General features: G+C 38.2%; 1 protein-coding gene across 3 annotated transcripts in view; it reads left to right on the top strand.

Moving 5' to 3' along the window:
• The window catches only part of SLIT3 (slit guidance ligand 3), a 547006-nt gene that overhangs the window by 311598 nt on the left and 217567 nt on the right, over window positions 1–17841 (top strand). The gene's annotated exons all lie outside the window — the stretch shown is intronic.

Below are 17841 nucleotides of genomic sequence, written 5' to 3'. Positions count from 1 at the left end.
GGCCTGCTCAGACTGCTGAATAGCTTGTCCTAAAATTATATGGTATGAAACAGCAAATGCGAGACGGTTAAAGGAAGCACCTGCCTCACACAGTCCTGGCACCTGGAGATTCTGCAGACTCAAGGCATTGCCTTTGCTTCTGAGAACAGGCAATACAACAGGCTTTATAGACAGTGCTGTGCCACACACCACAGTTGTTTTTGAATATGCATGTGATAATATTGGGAATTCTTCCCCAACGGCTCTACCCACCTTGGACTGATGCTCAAAGGAGTTTTGCCATCAGTTTCAGTAGAAGCAAGTTCAGCTTTCTGAGAGGCCTGGGAGCGGTGGCTGTGCATATTTGTCTGCCACAGGCATCTGAGATAGCTTTGGCCCCTCTCTCTCCCAGGCTAGGATATTGATATTGATCAGAGAGTGTGTTGCTCATATTGCAGTAGGTATCTGCAGAGTTTCTTATCTGGAAACTTATGTTATCAAGAGTATTGTTGGAATTCTACATTAATAGCGCTTTTCAGGAAAAGTGATGAGTTAGCACTATAAAGTTTTCACTTGTCTGCCAAATCGAAAAGTCTACTGTGTGGTGAATGAAAGGAGGAAGGGAAAAAAAAAAAAAAAGATGAACTCCTATAAAATTGACCTTTTTTTTTCTGATAGACTGATTTTCCATATCCGCAGAGAGCGAATCCTCCACTGACAGTAGACTGTGCTATAACTTTCACTAAAATGGGCTGGACAATAAATGGAATCTTTTTTTTGTAATATACTGAATTCGGCCGGCTCTGAAAAAGTTGCTGGGAATGAACTCCTTCTCCCCAGGATGTAGTAAATATTGAATTAGTTTATTTACCTCTCTGCTGTTCATTGGTTAATTCTATGCTGATTATTTGTGGGTGGGAGAAGAGAAGGATATATAAAATACACCATAATCAGTTCTTTAATGCATTTTTAATTTTCAGCACAGACATACTGCTACAGGAGAAATCAGTCTTAATTCTAAAAGATGAGAAAACAGATTGATAGTATCTCTTTCTACAGGTATTTTTCTTGCAGTCACAAAATGTGAGTTTTTTACTTCCAGTATAATCTAAGGTTTTTTCCGAGTTTTTTTCCAAGTTTTTCTTCAAAGAAAGTTTGATCATTTAAATCTCACTATCAAAATAAATTTGCTTAATGCCCCAGAGAATATCATATCTTCAGTTGTAAACCAGTCATAAATGCTAAAAACTTAAAGCTATTTGAACCATCGAAGAATATTAACATGTGAAAAAAAATTTCATCAGTTCAGAACCACTATATATTTTATGCAGATATTTTTTAACCTGTAATGCAGTATGTAGAAAATATTTAATGGGTCTGGCAAAAATTAATAATTATCTGTTTGAACAATTTGCAAGAGTACCAAATAATGTATTTCTTCTTTATCTTACTGAAATATTGTGACCTTTCTGATATCAAACATTTACATTTCTGTATCTTTTCTCTGCACACCCACCTGCCCACAGAATTCTAAATTCTGTAGAAAACTCGGGGCAGATACAAAATGCTTATCATTAATAAAAAAAAAAAAGAATTAAGAACACACTCTTTAAAACCACTTTGATTTCTGGATTGCGCTTTTCATTCACCTTGAATTCTTCAAAAACCGTGATGATTTGGTAGATATAGGATCAGAAGGAAGTTGTGCAGTTATCCTTCAAAATGAAAAACACTCCATAGTCCATGTTACTTATTTCTGCTTGTCAAGCAAGCTGTTTTCGTTTACTACTTTTATTTTCTTTTTCCTGTGTTATGAATAAATTCCTATACCAACAAATAGCACAGAGGCAGAGATGAAAACAAGACTGAAATTTGTGACTGATTTCAGTACTTGAAATGGTGCAGTGGGTTGCTAACTCCAGCTGAAGCCTGGGTCAGACCAAGGCACTGATTGTGGCTCCAAATACAAATACTGTCTTTTGATCACATTTTTGTTTATGAGCTTCCATGTTTCAGATGTCCCAAAAGGTGTCCCTGATCCTATGATCTGACTTATGTAGACTGTAATGCAGGTGCCAAGTGCTACCGGTGACTCCGAGTTTTGGGTTAAAAAGCTGCAAAAATGTTGAGTATAAATTGCTTTGGTGCCTTCTGTTGATTGTCTTTGCCCCTGCAGCAAGGTGAAGATAATGTCTGAGATGACATGCTTGCTTAGTAGTTTTGTATTGGGGCTAGTTTTGTTCATTTTTGCATCAGATTTTCTGTACGGCTTCCCATAAAGGTTTTGGGTTTAATCTGTTGATGAAATAGGCACTTTTCTTGTTGGCATACTTGCTTTCCCCCTTTTTGTAAGGCGATAAAGCTTATTCCAGTGGGTTTGATTTTGCATTCTAACACACAGAAAGGTGTGTGCAACAACTGAAAGAGCAATTAAATTTTAAAGGGGGATGTATTTGTAAAGGGCTGGCAAAAGTTAACTAACTTATGACCTGTTGAAATAGAAATGCATAGAAAAGTTGAAAAAAATTTGATGTGAAACTTTGACTAACTGAAGTGTCATGTTTAGTAGAAGAAGATTTTCTGCGCTGTTTATCTTTTAGTTATGTCCTGTGGCGATATCTGGAAATAACAGTATTATTGAGAAATATTTATTAGTGTAGCTGTAAGCGTGTTCAAAGATTATTTTAAAAACTCACAAAACAAAAGAAAAAAAAACCCAAAGAATTCTTCAAAATAATTGTTCAGTATTCCTTATGGTGTGTGGCAATATGATGTTCATATCCTTTGTAGACTGGAAATTAGTCTACAGCTTCATTTGCAAATGTCCAAAATTATGAAGCAGAGGAGATAAAACTCTGAATTTCACCTTCAATCTCTTAGAATACACGAATAAAAGGAATTAATTTCGAGGTGGCTCAACAAGCTCAGTCAAACTGGATAAACTAGTAATACTGAGTGATGAATGATCATGGTATTTTCATTGGACTGGAAGTGATGAACAACACTTGTGTTTCTAGGATCTGTATTTCAGTAAGATACAAAACTCAATTTAGCAAAAAACCCCTTTTAATTTATTTGTTACTGTTTTGCCTCTCAGGGGTAGCTTGAAAACTGTGTGGTGACATGGCAGTTGTGCCATGTGGACAGCACAGAAAGAATTACGAGTCACTGTTGGCAGCTTAGGTGGAGTGTTTTCCTTGTTTTATATTGTAAAAGCTGTTTTCCCCCCTACTTTATAATAATAGCCAGAGGGTCTGGAGCTTGAAAATATTTTGTTCATTGCAGATTTTCTCTAAAAAAAATCCCCAAACCCAAAAGCTTTTTATCATACCAAGAGCTAATCCTGGGAGGACTGTGGATAGTATTCTATTAAAGAAGGCAAATGAGTTCTCGCTGTACAGAGCTAGTATGGAATGATTTGGGGTTTTGTTTGTTCCTAGTGATGTTAGTTGTTGTAGGTCTTTCGTATAATATCTCTGAGCCTGAAAATCCTCTTTTCTTGAGTTTCACCTGCTTGTTGAAATGAATGAGCACTGACTCTCTCATTGAGCCTGTAGCAACAAACTACGCGCACAGGAATCTGCCATTCAACTCTGGGCGCTCTAGTGTGAAAAATCGTGATTATACATTCACAAGTAATACTGAAGAAGTGCAAGTACGCTCACCCAAATACCCACAGCAATTTTAAGTTGGAACTTCAATTCCAAATGAGGCCTAAATATTTCATCTTAAAAAGTTAGTTTTTCAGATTGTAAAATGTAAATATAAATGAAAACACGCCACCTTTCCACCCTCAAAATCTTAAAATGAAAATAATAGGGGCCTTAGTAATTAAAATTGTTCTATCAGTGTTTGTACATATAACCTTTTCTCTCCAAACATTCCTGCCTCGCTCTTTTTCCTGCTCGACAACAAATGCCCAGAGAAGCACGCAGCTACAAGTGCCGCACGCTGGTTTCTTTCAAACTGTGATTCAGCGCTGAGTTGTGTTCTGCAGGACAGAGCGCAATCTGTCAGGCCAGTTACAGTCTGCATCCCCCGGTTCTTCTGTACATTGTCTGACACATCCAGGCATTGCAAGCATTTTACAAGCACAACAGGTTTATTCATGCTTTCCTTTTTTCAACCCAATACGTTCCTGTTATAAAAGATTGTGTTTCTTAAAAAATTTAGTAATGTGTGTGCAATTTCTGCTAGAGGTGTCATGGATGAGTGTGCTTATAATACCCACTACCTTTTGTCCTAGCAAACTTCTAAGAACTTCTCTGAACATGAATCATTATTTTGTGCTACAGACAGGATTTAATTGTTCCTGTGGTTGTCTTCTGTATTCTGAACACTGCATTATATAGTCAGTTTTACTTATTTGCAAAATGCTATTCTGGGCATGTCTTAACTGGGTGTAGAAGATTTTTATTTGCTTTCCCAACCTGGAGAGTCAGGGAGCAAAAGTTATGACATAATTCTAAATATATGAGATGTCATTGCTTAATGAAAGGATGAAAATGCCACAAATGTGATTTCCTCCTTTATTTTGCTGGAAAATATGATTGGTTGAGGCAATCAGGATCAAATTTGAACTCTGAAATTGTGTTCCTATAACTGATACCAAAATACCTAAATATGATGATAAATGAGATTTCTACTTAAAATGTTCTGCATAGCTATTTTACTTACTCATACTTGAGTACAGTAAAATTAAAATAATTGGGTTTTGTGTTTGGGTTTTTTGTTTTGTTTGTTTGCTTTTTTACCCAAGAGTATATATTAGCTCAAATATATGTAAATGAATAAAATAAATTTAAAATCTTCCGTTATTTCATCAGTCAGCATGTACATAATATGTGTCATAAAAACAAAACTGAAGGGAGCGACTATTGGCAGTACGTGAGTAATTGAAGTATCTATGAGTTAGGTGAAAAACAAGGAGTTTGGGTTTCTAAATGTATCCCCAGTTTTCTGTGTTGAGCTTGTATAACAGGCAATAAAGTTATGCCAGAGGAAGAACAAAAGTCGTTTTGGGAATTGAGAAACGGTGCACCCAGGCTATAGATGTATCAGTGGATAAATGATGATTTCCGTTTTTCTTTACTCCATTACTTATTAGACTGTCTTGTAGTTTATACCCTTCCCATTCTTCCTGCCTCCTCTATCGCTGTAGGTCTTTAAGGGAAGGAGCAATGCTCCTGATGAACCTGGCTGCTGTTCTTGCAAGGTTTCTGTTATATAAATCAGTTGGAGGTAAGATTAACTACAGAAATGCCTTTTTCTGGAGATGTTTTATAAAGCTGCTGCACCCCCCATGGACCCTAGTGAAATGAGTTGCATAATTAGTATAAAGTATTTATGGAGGAAAGATGAAGTGCTTACATGGTTGCCTGACAAGAAATGTTTTTATTTGCTGATACATGTTGGTGGGAGATCTGGTGTCATTGCTTAAGGTATGGAAATGAAATCTGAAATAACCTCCGCTCTGTAACATATTACAAAATGTGAGGTACAGCATAGTGAAAGGAACACTATCCAGATGGCACCGTGGTGACAGGCTTTATATCAAAGACCAGCAGAGATAAAATAAGAGCAGGCAAGAGAGGCCCTCTGAAAATCACTGATGCCTGTTACAGATGTAATGTAACTCTCTCTTTATGGGGAGAATATATTTGCATAAATTCATTGATCAATGATTTTTGCTAATCCTGCAGTATTCCAGGCGTGTCCCAGCAAATTGATGAACGTTTCTATCAATCCTCAGTGCAGATGCCTAATTATATTACATATTTAGAAAAGATGGATTTTTCCTCCTCCTGGAGCATATGTAGTAGTTGAATGCTGTGCTCATTCTCCTTTCCTGCTCCCATTAGGTTGGATGTTTTTTTCCTTTAAGAATAGCCTGGAGCCGTGCAGGCTGCAGAACTTATCAAGATAAGAGCAGTGCCAGGTTAGAATTATTAGTTTCATGAATCACTGACCAATATGCTTTTTGAGGAAGCCTGGTTTTATGGCTTGTGTAGTGTAAGTCCTTTGCTGGTGCTGCAGTCACTGCTCCTAGAGACTCCAAAGTCAAAACTCCAGGAGACACTGAGATTTCTGGCAAACCTTCTTGCCCATGATATTAATGGTTTCATTTGCATGCTCTGCTCATCTTGTGACCTGCCCTCCCTCCCATTTGACTAATACAGTTTCTTTGTCAGTAATATAAAAGATGTAGAACAAGCATTTTGACTGTTGAAAGTCAAATGAATGTGAATGACTTAATCCCGAGGACACTCAACGGTATATTTAATGCAGACGTGCAGCTCAACACCTTAACCAAAAGCTGAGCTGAAGACTATGACGGGAATAAAACCCCTTGCAGATAAAGTTGAGGTGATGACAGAGTTCTGAGGGAAGGTAACAAGTTCAAGGTAGATGAGTAGTCATTTCATGCCATAATTTGCAATTCATTCTTTATATGACTCCCCAAAGCAGCTGGATGATGATGCTACAGTAGCTGGATGTAATCCTGTCGGCATTAATAAGGCCTTTTCGGCTGGGGAAGGAGGCTGTATGCCTGTGTGTCACAGGTTTCCATGATATCAATATCAAATATACCAGGACATCCTCAGCCCTTCTGTGCCACCGTTTGGGGTCCACAACTGGTCGTGAATGCGGGAACTCCTGTTTGTTCTGGGGTCAGTCACCACAACAGCAAAAAAATGATGATTTCAAAAAATGTTCCAAAACACAATGGTTACCTTCTTTTTTCCTGTGTGCAATTAAAGGGATTGTTTATGGCCTATAGGAGTATAAATGATTTGTCTTTTTCAGAGGTTGCTTTTGTCCCTTTGCTGTGCTGGTAGAACAACATAGACAAAGGCTCTGTGCTGTAGCCAGTCTTTATACAAGACAGAACTCAAAAGCCTGCTTTTTTAGGAAAGAGAGAGTAAAATTATGGTGGGAGCTCTATATACTAGAATTGTTGGTCTAGCACTTCAAGCATTGTGTTAGATACTTAACCTTAAACTGTTGCTGCTGAGATCAGGGCATTATACATTACTTGTTGTTAATATTAACCAATATTTTTAGCTGGGACAATAATATTTTATCTGTAGTAAATTAGAAATCAAAATAGTAATATATAGATAGTTAGCTTGCAAGTGAAGTAGATAATTACACCTGCACCTGAAAAAAATGCATAGGTAGAAGCTTCTTCTGATCTAAAAATCAAATGGTGTCTTTTTTTCCTGCTGGTCACAAGATTATGCATATAATGTAAATGTATATGTGTGTAAGTATATATGATGAAAAAACACGTATGTTACGGCTAAATCAGGAAAAATAACTTTTAAAACTTTGAAAAGAAAGGCATATCATTAGTGAAAATTAAACTTCATTTAAATAGCTTATCCAGTTCTGTGTCTAAGAAAAAGGAAAATATAAGAGCTGCATTAAGGGTGGAAGTATGAAACAATTTTAAAGTCACTTGAAGCCAAATAATCACAATTTCTGTGTTAATTTAGTTATCATAAATGAAGCAATTTCATGTTAACTGGTTCGATACTTTTTTACGACTGAAATGGAATTATATTTCTTAAGTTTCTGGTTTGGGGTGAATAATCTGAATACATTGTTAATGCGAGTGGTGGACGGCCATGCTTGGGACATCTGCAGAAATATCCTCAGAAACAAATTTTAAAAGGCTGTAAGCTCATCCAGAAACTATTGCTGTTGATACACCATGGTGCTCTTGAGTATTTTAGAGATACCTCAGAAAATAGCTTGGTCAGTTGAAAGAGCATCAAATGAGGTGGCTACATAAAGCCATTGAAGGAAACAACGAACAATAGTGCATTAATTTTTAAAAATTGCACACATCTCTCTTGTCTTCATGGTGCTAGGTGGTGTGAGATATCTGTCATTTGCAAGTGCAAGACTGTGGCTGAGATTGGGATTTGTTTGAGGGTAAAATAGAAGAGAACATTGTGGAAAACAGCTTGATGGCTGCGATAAAGTCGTGTAGGAGCATATACTGAACAAGGTCTTTGTTCACCACATTGGCAATTTAGATTTGCTTTTGCATCTTTTGCCATTAGAATCTTAGATTGTGTCTGTCACCAGAAGTGCTTTTGTGAGAGAGGGGAGAGTGGGAAAGCAGATCTTGTTCATGGCTTTCAGCTTTGGACTTGGCTACTGTGATCAATAGATTGCCGCAATGCAGCAACTCTGCGACGACGCTTGAAGGCCGTTGAGAAGCCCCTGTTGGTGCAAAAGGAGGTTGTGGGCTGGGCGGGCTCTGGGGAGGGGGGTAGCCCACTCCGCAAACACCCGAGCTTCTTACTGGCTCCTTCGGCAATCTCGGTGATGTCTTAAAAGGGTTGGGTCCATCTTATCTGCGAGACACCCCGTCTTCCCATCCACGGCTAGGGCGTTAGAAATCAGGTGAGGCACTTCAACTAATACTTAGGCTGAAACAGTTAGGACAGACCATCCACAGTGGCAGTTTTATTTTGTATGCATGCAGATATTACAGAGAAACAGCCATTTATGGAGAACAATTGACGCCTTTAATTTAGCTACTTCTTGCACTTGTAGAATATTCCTGAACAGATCATGAGTGCTTCGAATTTTTTACCTGTATATATTTTATTTTGCGCTTTTTCACTCTGTGGACTGAACGCAAATGAAACACTGTGAGTATTTGCTATTCAAATTGTTATGGTTTCTTAGCTGTATTGCATACGCATGCATGAATTGCTGCTTCTCAGGGGCAGGTGGTGTTTGGGAGAAATTTAAAAATTGGAAAGATAGGGTTTTTTGACCTTTTTCTTGTGTGATGCGCACAAGCACTGTCTAATGTATTATTAAAAGAAAAACTCAATGTTTAATTCCTGATGGAAAGCAGATCCCTTTCCAGCTTCACCAAGAAACGTGTAATTGCCCTTGTCTAGGAAATACGTCTTGTCTTTGTTCTTTCAAAACATTTTTTCCTCAGTAAATGTGATTTTTCCTGAACAACTGTTCATACATGCAAGTCTAAATTCACAGAATGTGTATGTCACACATTGCTGATTTCATTCTTGTGGATTTATATTAGCCTATATATTATCCTTAATTTCCAGCATGTATGAATTGCAGGTAGGGGCATCACATACTGTTAGAATATAAAATTATTCCACAGATATGGTCTGCGTCCCTTGCATTTGGGGAGGCACACTTTTGGCAGTAAAGGTGACGTTCCCTCTTTAAAAAATTTGCTTCTTTTCCTTCCTCTGCTGTCAAAAGTTGAGAATTACCTTTGCCGTTCTGTGCCACTCCATGCCCATTTTCATATTGCCGGAGCTATGAAAGATCTCTTCCCACTGCCCTTTCCCAGTGGGAATGCCAATGGTCTTGGGAGCCAAGGGGTGGTTGAGACACCAGGCTGCTGAAATCAGGGAGGCTGCTCTGGCAACAGGAATAAGGGTCATTATTTTGCCTGCAGGACCTGGTACGTCTGCCATTGGAGGGAAGAGCAAACCAGGGGTTCTGGCAGCCCAATCTCCATGGGTGCCAGTCACCTGTCTCCTGAAAGGGTTTTCTAAAACCTTTTGCGCTGACACCCAGATACTCAGGCTAAACTGCTGCCGGTGCCATTTCTATTAATTGTTGTATTTATACTTCTCAAGCAGCTGTCTGCTGCATAGATGGGGTTTGCCAGCTTCTCTTTTGTTTTGTCCTAGCGGTGAGCGTGGGACTTGCAGAAATCCGCAGTCCAGCAGGCAGTTCCGCATTGCGGCAGTTGATAAAGTGGCAACAGGCTGGCACAATCACTGTCCCAAAGAGATTGAATATTGTCACATAGCTCCTTACAATGGGTGATGAAATACGTTTTTTGTCACTTTCTCTAGCTCTGAAGAGACAACTAATTTCTGCCACTTGGAATGGCTTTTCTGTTCCTGGGTGTGTTACACCGACAAGTATGAAAAGGATATGTTCATCATGGTAGAGAAGTCTATCAAAATAGAAACTTTTACCGTAAGGTTTTGAAGAATGATACTGATCCTTTCTGATCCAAATTTAATCAGTTCCTTTAGAATTTCTTTTGGTGGAGTCCTGTAAGAAAACCGCAGCACTCGACTGACTGAATGCTGAAACCTTTTCCGTTGGAAATCTCCATCATTAAATGCCTTCAGCCTGAACAAATGGCAAAAGTTGCTATCTCCTTTCAAATTATAGAGTTGGACTGTGTTAGTTTGAATTAAATTATGTTTATAAGACTGCTTTAGCTTCAGAAAGGACTAAACAGGAACAACTGTTCAGGCAGGAACCTGAGAAACAGTTTTATTTTGCTGAAGTACTGATGCATCAAGATTAAGGTTTGTATGATCTGACTCTGTCATGCCGATTCTTTTTCATCCTTTCCATAAATACACTCTGGTGGGCTTTCAGACCTCTGTATGCATCAAGAACCCAATCCAGTTTCGATTGATTTTGTCAGGAGTAGCACAGAATCCATAAACTACAGTACCTGACGTGCATGGAGTTGGGTAACATCGAGAGTCATATTTAGTAGGAGAGATCTCTGTATGAGCTGGAAAAAAAGAGGCGTATCTATTTAACAATTAATTTATATTAAAGTAATATAATTCCATTATTAATTTAGTTATATTAATTCATTGAACAAGAGATTTTCAAATGAATCTACAAAACAAAATTTAGGTGAGTTGAAATTGAATACAAAAATATTTTTCATTGCTGTGGCTACTGTGAAAATCTGCACCTAAATAAATAGATTGCGGGACTAGGTTCACTCCCTGCTGAAATAAGCAACAGGATTTGCACTGACTTCAGTGGACATTGGTCTGGGTATTATGATAATTGGACTTGTTCCCAGTGGTACTTGGCAATAATATCAGTACTGGAAATCGGGTACCATAGAGAAACATCAAAAACACACTGATGATGTAAAAGATTTATTCAGTGTTTGCAGAAATACTTTTCTTCCTCTGAATCCAAATACTTACAGAAAATTATGGATGTAATTGAGAGTTAGAGCCACAGCAGTAATTCCCAATAGAGTGTACTGAATAGTAAGTAGCCTTTGGGCAAAGACTTGAGAAAATTTCTTGATTAAAAAAAAAAATAAAGGTGGTGTTTCTTGTGCCATTTCTGAGTTTAGAAAAATGACTCATTGGAGAATCCCTAATTTAAAAATAAAGCAGTGGCAGAATAATTTCAGCCTGCATTCTTTTATCTTTGCACCAATGCTTTTATAACTAAACTTTCCATTCAGGCTGGATTAAATTTGTATTTTCTGACTAGAGCTAGAATGTCATGTAAAAGATTGAAAAGCTGATGGAATTTTCTCTAAAAAACTTTTTCAACTCTCACTGGGCATAGACGTTAGAAAGGATTGGGGTATGCAGCTGGTACCTGTATTTTTTACAGCTAATAGCGGTGATTTGATTGTGTGGGAAAAGAGATATGTTTTTCTGTGTACAGAAAGAGGAGATTTCCTTAAGGGGAAGCGGTAAGACATTTCATGTAAGACCACGTAAGTGACAGTCTTGACTTATCATCCAACAAAGCCCACAGCCAAAATGAACTGTGAACCCTCATTCGCTGTATAACCTTTATTATATTTTATTTTACCTTATCTTGGCTTAGCTCATCTTTATTTTATTTTATTTTATTTATATTGTTTTGTTTTGTTTTATTTTATTTCCTACTTTATCTTGGTTTAGCATATTTTTTTAGTTTGCGTGTTGGTATGTGTAAGTAAATTCTGGCACAATGATGCATTTGTGTACATACAACAGAAAGCAGGACTAAAGATAACACTAGAAAGGTTTCAGCATCAGTCATTAGACTCCTTAACTTTGCTCCTGCTTGCATACATAAAATAATATAACCTTTGATTGTACAGACCTGTATGTTTTTTTTCTGTCATCTTTTACCCATTTCCACTGATTCCTAGTCCCAATCACTTTACCCAGATAGCTTGCCCAACCATTTTCTTAACTGCGGGTCCTATCTTTCCCTCTCCTCTGCTCTTAGCTTCAGCTCCTGACCTCTCCAGCCCCAGAGACTCCAGCCAAGACACAGCCAGCCTCTAGGGAGAGCTACTGCAGCAATTATGGTACTTAAGTTAATATCCCCTAAAGTTATCGCTGTAGGCAAATGTGGTCACCCTGGTTCTTACTGGTTGACAAAACAGGCATTTAAAAAAATGAATTTGTTATTACAATAACCCAGTTTCCCCAAAGTCTGATGTTTTTGAAAATAATCTCACTGCTTCAAAGGGAAAAAAAAAGTCTGCCATAAACATCTGGCCTTTCTAATAGGCTTAAATATTTAAAATCTGACAGTTATATGCGAACTAAAATCAGCCACAGAATGGGAAGAATCAGGCAATTGCAGCAGCAAACACTGCTGGCAGTTTTTTGTGTAATTCCATGCTAAGCTTATTTATTTTATTTTTGTGTACATTTCTAAAAAGAACATTCTCTTTCCTCCGTTTCCTTGAGACTAGTCATATTTCTGATGTCAGCTTCCCAAGTTAACAACACTGGAGCCTCTCATGTTGCTGCGATGAGAACATTTGTGAACACATTGGCAAAAGACTAATACTAGAACAGAAACCACAAATTGGCAACTAGTTATTTTTATTTATTTCAGTGGATTTTGTGTGTCACCTGGAGACTATTTAGAAGATTATTTGACTGGACTATCATTGTGTTTAAAAATAGCACTTGTATAGTGCCAACTCATTTTAGAGTTGGGTTCAAATATTGAGACAAAAACCCAGCTGTTATTGGTTTTGCTGCTAATCTGAGGTGTCAGATCAGAGCTCTACTGCTGTATGTCAGTGAATAAGGCCCCTTGTGAGATCATTATGTTTTCTAACAGTTGAGAGTAATGGATTAATCAGTGCAGCATCAGTTGCTTTCATTATATGCCCACATGGTAGTTGTGGACTTTAACTTAAACAGTCTGCGGGGAGATTAAAGGGTTGAGTACAAGAGACACTCTGGACTCACCAAAACTCTGAAGAGATCCAGCTGAATTTTGGACCTTGCCTAACGAGCCAATCTTGGATGCCTTCAAAATCAAAGGTGAGGACTGTGCTAGTGCTGAAGGATAGAGTGCCAGAGCCATTTTGCTTTTTCATCACAGGCCATGAGAAGCAGTAAATATTTAATTTAATGCAAATTCCTTCTGACCTGTGTGAAAAATAGCTCTTTACAGCTATTGAAAATATAGCTCCTTTTACCCTACAAACTCAAAGTTAATTACAAACATTAATTATGTTAATTAATTATACTAAAATTAGATTTAGATTCACTTTTTGGAATTGGTAAAATGCCCCTGCTGTTAGTTATACTAGGTGGTACATAAGGGCTGGAAGAGGTCTGAAGTTGTCATCTACTGTCCCACCCTAGGGCAGGGCCATTGAGTCCCATGCGATTTCTTCCAGGGATTCGTTTAGTCTTTTATTACAGGCTTCTGCTGCTGATGGCTGCACACTCTGTAACAGCTCTTTTCTGTGTTTTTCCTGTTCTTATTGTAAGAAACATTTCCCCTATATCTAATTAAAATTCCCTTTTCTGAAATTTAAATGTGTTTGCTTAACCCTTGTTGAACGCAAGGAACCCTTTGCAATGGCTTTTTAATGTAGCTGGAGAGAGTTTTAAGAGGAAGTGATATGAATCTGCTAACAGAGAGGTCTAAGGTTCTGTCACAACTAGTGTTACATTTTGCTGCTAATGCAGTTACCCAGTTCATTTTTCATCTGCAGTATTTCAGACAGACCCCAAGACCCTCTTCTTTCCTCTTCTTTATGCTCATAAATATGATGGAATGTCTAATCTTGCATGGGTCCAAAAGTTTCAGTCCACGTGTATACTGTGAAAAGATTCCTTCACATATTTTATTTACCAACACTCCACTCCCCCCAAAGCTTTGGGGTCTTGGAGAAGTTGTCTTTCTCTCACTGCTGGGGCCAGACTGTTGTGTTCCCTTCTGAGCTCCACTAGCAACTTGGGGTGAGCTGCTCAATAATTTTTTTGCATCGGTTCACCCACTTCTGAACAGAAATAACATAACTGAGAAAAATATTTACACGAGAGGCTTAATTATGCCTAGAGATGCCTTGGTTAAGTCTTAATAAATTTTCCGGTCTCCTTTACTGGATGTATTCTTGCACTGGGGATAGGAAGCCTGGAAACCATAGCAGTTGTGGGAGAAGCAGTAATTTGGGAGTATGACAGTAATTCACTCTTGGGAATGTTACAAGCCTGCAGATGCCCCATTTGTAGCTATCCATTGCATGCACATAGATAATAATCCTGCATTAGGCCCAATTACATGGTGTTACGGACACACAACACACGGATTACATAGACAGCCAACGAGCATATTGTGATAAAGCAGTGGTGTAATTGAAGGAGACAGAAGGAAATGTTAGACTTGTTAGTGCTACCAGTGCTGCAGTGCCTGATACATCTCTTCCCCACCAGCCTTGCCCGTTTACTTTTCTGCTCTGCTTCAAAGTCTCACTTTCAAAATAAGGGTTTATCACGGAGTAAGGTAACTCAGCACATCATTCTTTCCATAGTGTGCGGAGACAGTTTTGAGCAGGAAAAGGAAATGAACATCATTGTTTAACTTAGGGTGAAGCCCATAAATACATAGAATTATGTGCTGTCAAATGAGAACTACTGTTTTCAGGATTCCTGCTATCAAATCGTGTGTGTTAGAAGCCTGTAAAGAACCTCTAGTGCCCAAACATAAAGGGCATTCAAAACCAGAAATATAATAAATGAGCTGGTGCCTTTTCAGATCTCTTCTTCTGTTTACCTGTCAGTAAATTGGTCTGACTATTTCTTTCTAACTGAGATTTTTGCAAATGCTGCAGTGTCCCGTGATCAGCGAAATGTGACAGAATAGCAGCCCAATGTGTTTCAAAAACCTGAATGGCCAGCACAGCAGACCTCTTGTAACTATGGTAGAGGCTTATTAAGGCTTGAGAAAAAGTGTTAATCAAAAATTTAATCTACCATATAATTTCTCAATTTGATTACCTCTTTGTGCTAATCAGCTGCAGAAATGGAATGTGAAAGAAAATCAGTTTCTGTTACCACTAGAAAAAGAAAGGACATCTTCAGCATATGGCATGTTCTCCCCTTTCATTTTAATTTGTTCAGATTGTAAACAAGAAGCATCACTGTGGGTATTGTACTGAGGCTTAGCTAGTAATCTATGCACGTTATGAAAATTCCTTGTACTTAGAAAAATGGACATTTGCATAGTGATTTTTCCTTTTGCCAATGATAAAATAGGATACCATAACTTTTTTTTAAGCTGGGATGTAGCAGGTGGTATTGTCATCAGTGTTATGTGTTTAACAAAAAATCCAACCCTCCTACGTATTTTCCTACTTAAAGTGTGACTGGAAAACATTAAGACAGTTACTATTTTGTAATGTACTTATTGAAGTACTAACTGAAGATATTAAATAGTTAATATTTCAGCTAATTCTGTTATGTTGTTTAACCTTTTCTGACATCATTGCCAGAAGATCCTTTTGGTTCATGTCTAGTACTTAACTGGAACAGAGCGTGCAGATATATTGTAATGAAAGTATTATTATTTCAGATTAATAAGTCACCAGGCATTCTGATATTCATTATATGCTCTTAATTATATCATTACTGAATTCCAAGTAAGAGGAACAAAATCTCTGTGGACTTCATAATTTACAGAATTGAGAGTGTTTGACTATTGATCTGACAGCCTGGGAGTTTTGCATTCTGAATCAGTCTGAAGAACATGAAAGGCTGCTTAGCTTTCCTGAGTTTTTAAAGCAAAATACTTGTATTATTAGTAGGGTCAAAATTTAAATCCTTTCCTTTTTTCCCCAAAGTATTGTCCATAGAAGTTGTGTGATTTCTTCTAGCATTAGGACTATTATTTTTTGCTGACTCTCTTCTAGTCCTGAATACCTGTATTCCTATGCAAGAGGGTGGAAAAAGGAGTAGAGTAATGCATAAATATTATTTTTAAAAACCACACACATAACAGTCATTTCTACAGGTTAATGATTTTAATGTAATTACAGTGAGTCTGGAGTTAACAACTCCTTGTTGGGGAACTGCAGTGGTGTACATGAATTGGGAGCAAGTCAGAAGAGAACAGTAACGCAACTACATGTAGTTAAATTTGCACCAAAATTTTGAGAAAGGAGATAGGTAATTGTTTTCAAATACTGACAGGATTGCAGAGTGAGCATTCTTTCCTTTAAACAAATTCTGATCAGTGGGCACTCTAAATCAGCTTTCTTCTTCAGAAGGAAGAAAGCGGCTCCATGCATGCCTCTAACCAGTCTGCACAACTGGCAGAGTGAGTTAGCAGAGCAGTTCCTCTGGGGTTGTAAATTGAAGTCAGTGGGACTATGACAGTTCTTACCAGTGGAGGATGTACCACCTCGAAGACTGCTGATCCCACGTTATGCATCTTCCAAGTAGTCCTTGGAGGATCCTTAGGACTGCTGCAGTCTGCTTCTGCTTAGCTTGCAAGATCTGACAAGGATCACGGCCCAGGGTGGGAAGTTTGCTGGCATAAATAATATCGCCTGTAACCTCAGTTTCCTGATTCAGCGTTTTGGATGTGAATAGTTTACAGGGAGAGGACTTCTAAACGAGAGTACAGTGCTTTTTCAAGGGACAAGGGTATATTGGGTTCTGGAAGAGGTGGGATGTATAAGGCTGGGGAGAACCCGGCAGAATACTTGTTTCCCCATATGATGTCGGAGGAGTCAGAAGATTCTGGAAGTTTTCTGTTTCTCACAGCTTTCTGGTGTTTGTGCATCTGTTTCTATGGATCTGAATCTTAGCTGGATCAAAATAAGACTGGGGCCTTGGAACAGCTAGCAGACGACTGGAGAAGAATTTATTTTTTCCCTTCATATGTCAAAAATGCCACTGTATTGTATGTCTACCCCTGTCAGGATACATACTCTTAATAATAATTCCTGGGAAGGCTTCTTGTGCATGATGGAAAGCTTTGCAGTATGAGTCCAGACCGCACTACCTGGAAACGTTCCATTCAAACCCAATGAGTTCCTAATGCATGGGAGCTGTGTGCTCTGCACATCCAGAGCAGCAGGTTTAAATTCCTGCAGCTACACCTGGGCTGTAATGCAGACACTTCACTGTCAAATAGTGTCCTTTGCAGTGTTTAGCCTTCTTTGTTCTGAAATAATTGTTGTTATCATAGATGTTTTATTGCCTTCATTATGGTTAACAGTTAAATATCAATGAACTAGCATGCTACTAAGTCATCTGCGCAGTAGCTATCTGCTAGAGTTATCCCTGAAGTTTTTGTTTAAGGAGTATGTTAATTCAGCACTGACTTAGGATTCTTAGAAGGAGGTTATGTTTTTGTTGATGAATTATGGGAAACCTTTGCTTATTAGAGGCAAAACTCCTGAGTCACTCTCATCTGATATTTTGTGAGTAGAAATGCTGTGGGATTGGAATGACGCTTTGTCTGTTAAACAGAAATATTTTAAGAAATTTAGATATATTTTTGAATCATCAAATCAGGCAGTAAACCCTGACCTTTCCGCATCCAGATGAAGAATTGCACTGGGAGACAAGGATGTGTTCTCTACTCTCAGCACAGAGGGAAGCTCACTGTCACGTCCTGTTCTGCCTGAATCCAATCCACATACTTTTGAAATCAATAGGAAGTCTTCCTTGAATTCCTTTGGCTTCCATTGACTCCTATAGTGCCATGTGTGACCTTTTCAGACATCAGCTATGTATGTGGTTTATTTCTGTGAGCTGATTTTACATATGGCTTTTATTTATTGGTGCATACCTGAAATCACAGAATCACAGA

The sequence above is a fragment of the Phalacrocorax aristotelis genome, chromosome 8 (genome assembly GCF_949628215.1).
Source record: "Phalacrocorax aristotelis chromosome 8, bGulAri2.1, whole genome shotgun sequence".
Taxonomy (NCBI): domain Eukaryota; kingdom Metazoa; phylum Chordata; class Aves; order Suliformes; family Phalacrocoracidae; genus Phalacrocorax; species Phalacrocorax aristotelis.
The sequence above is the reverse complement of the archived record's forward strand: the minus strand, read 5'-3'. Positions and strand labels throughout refer to the sequence as shown.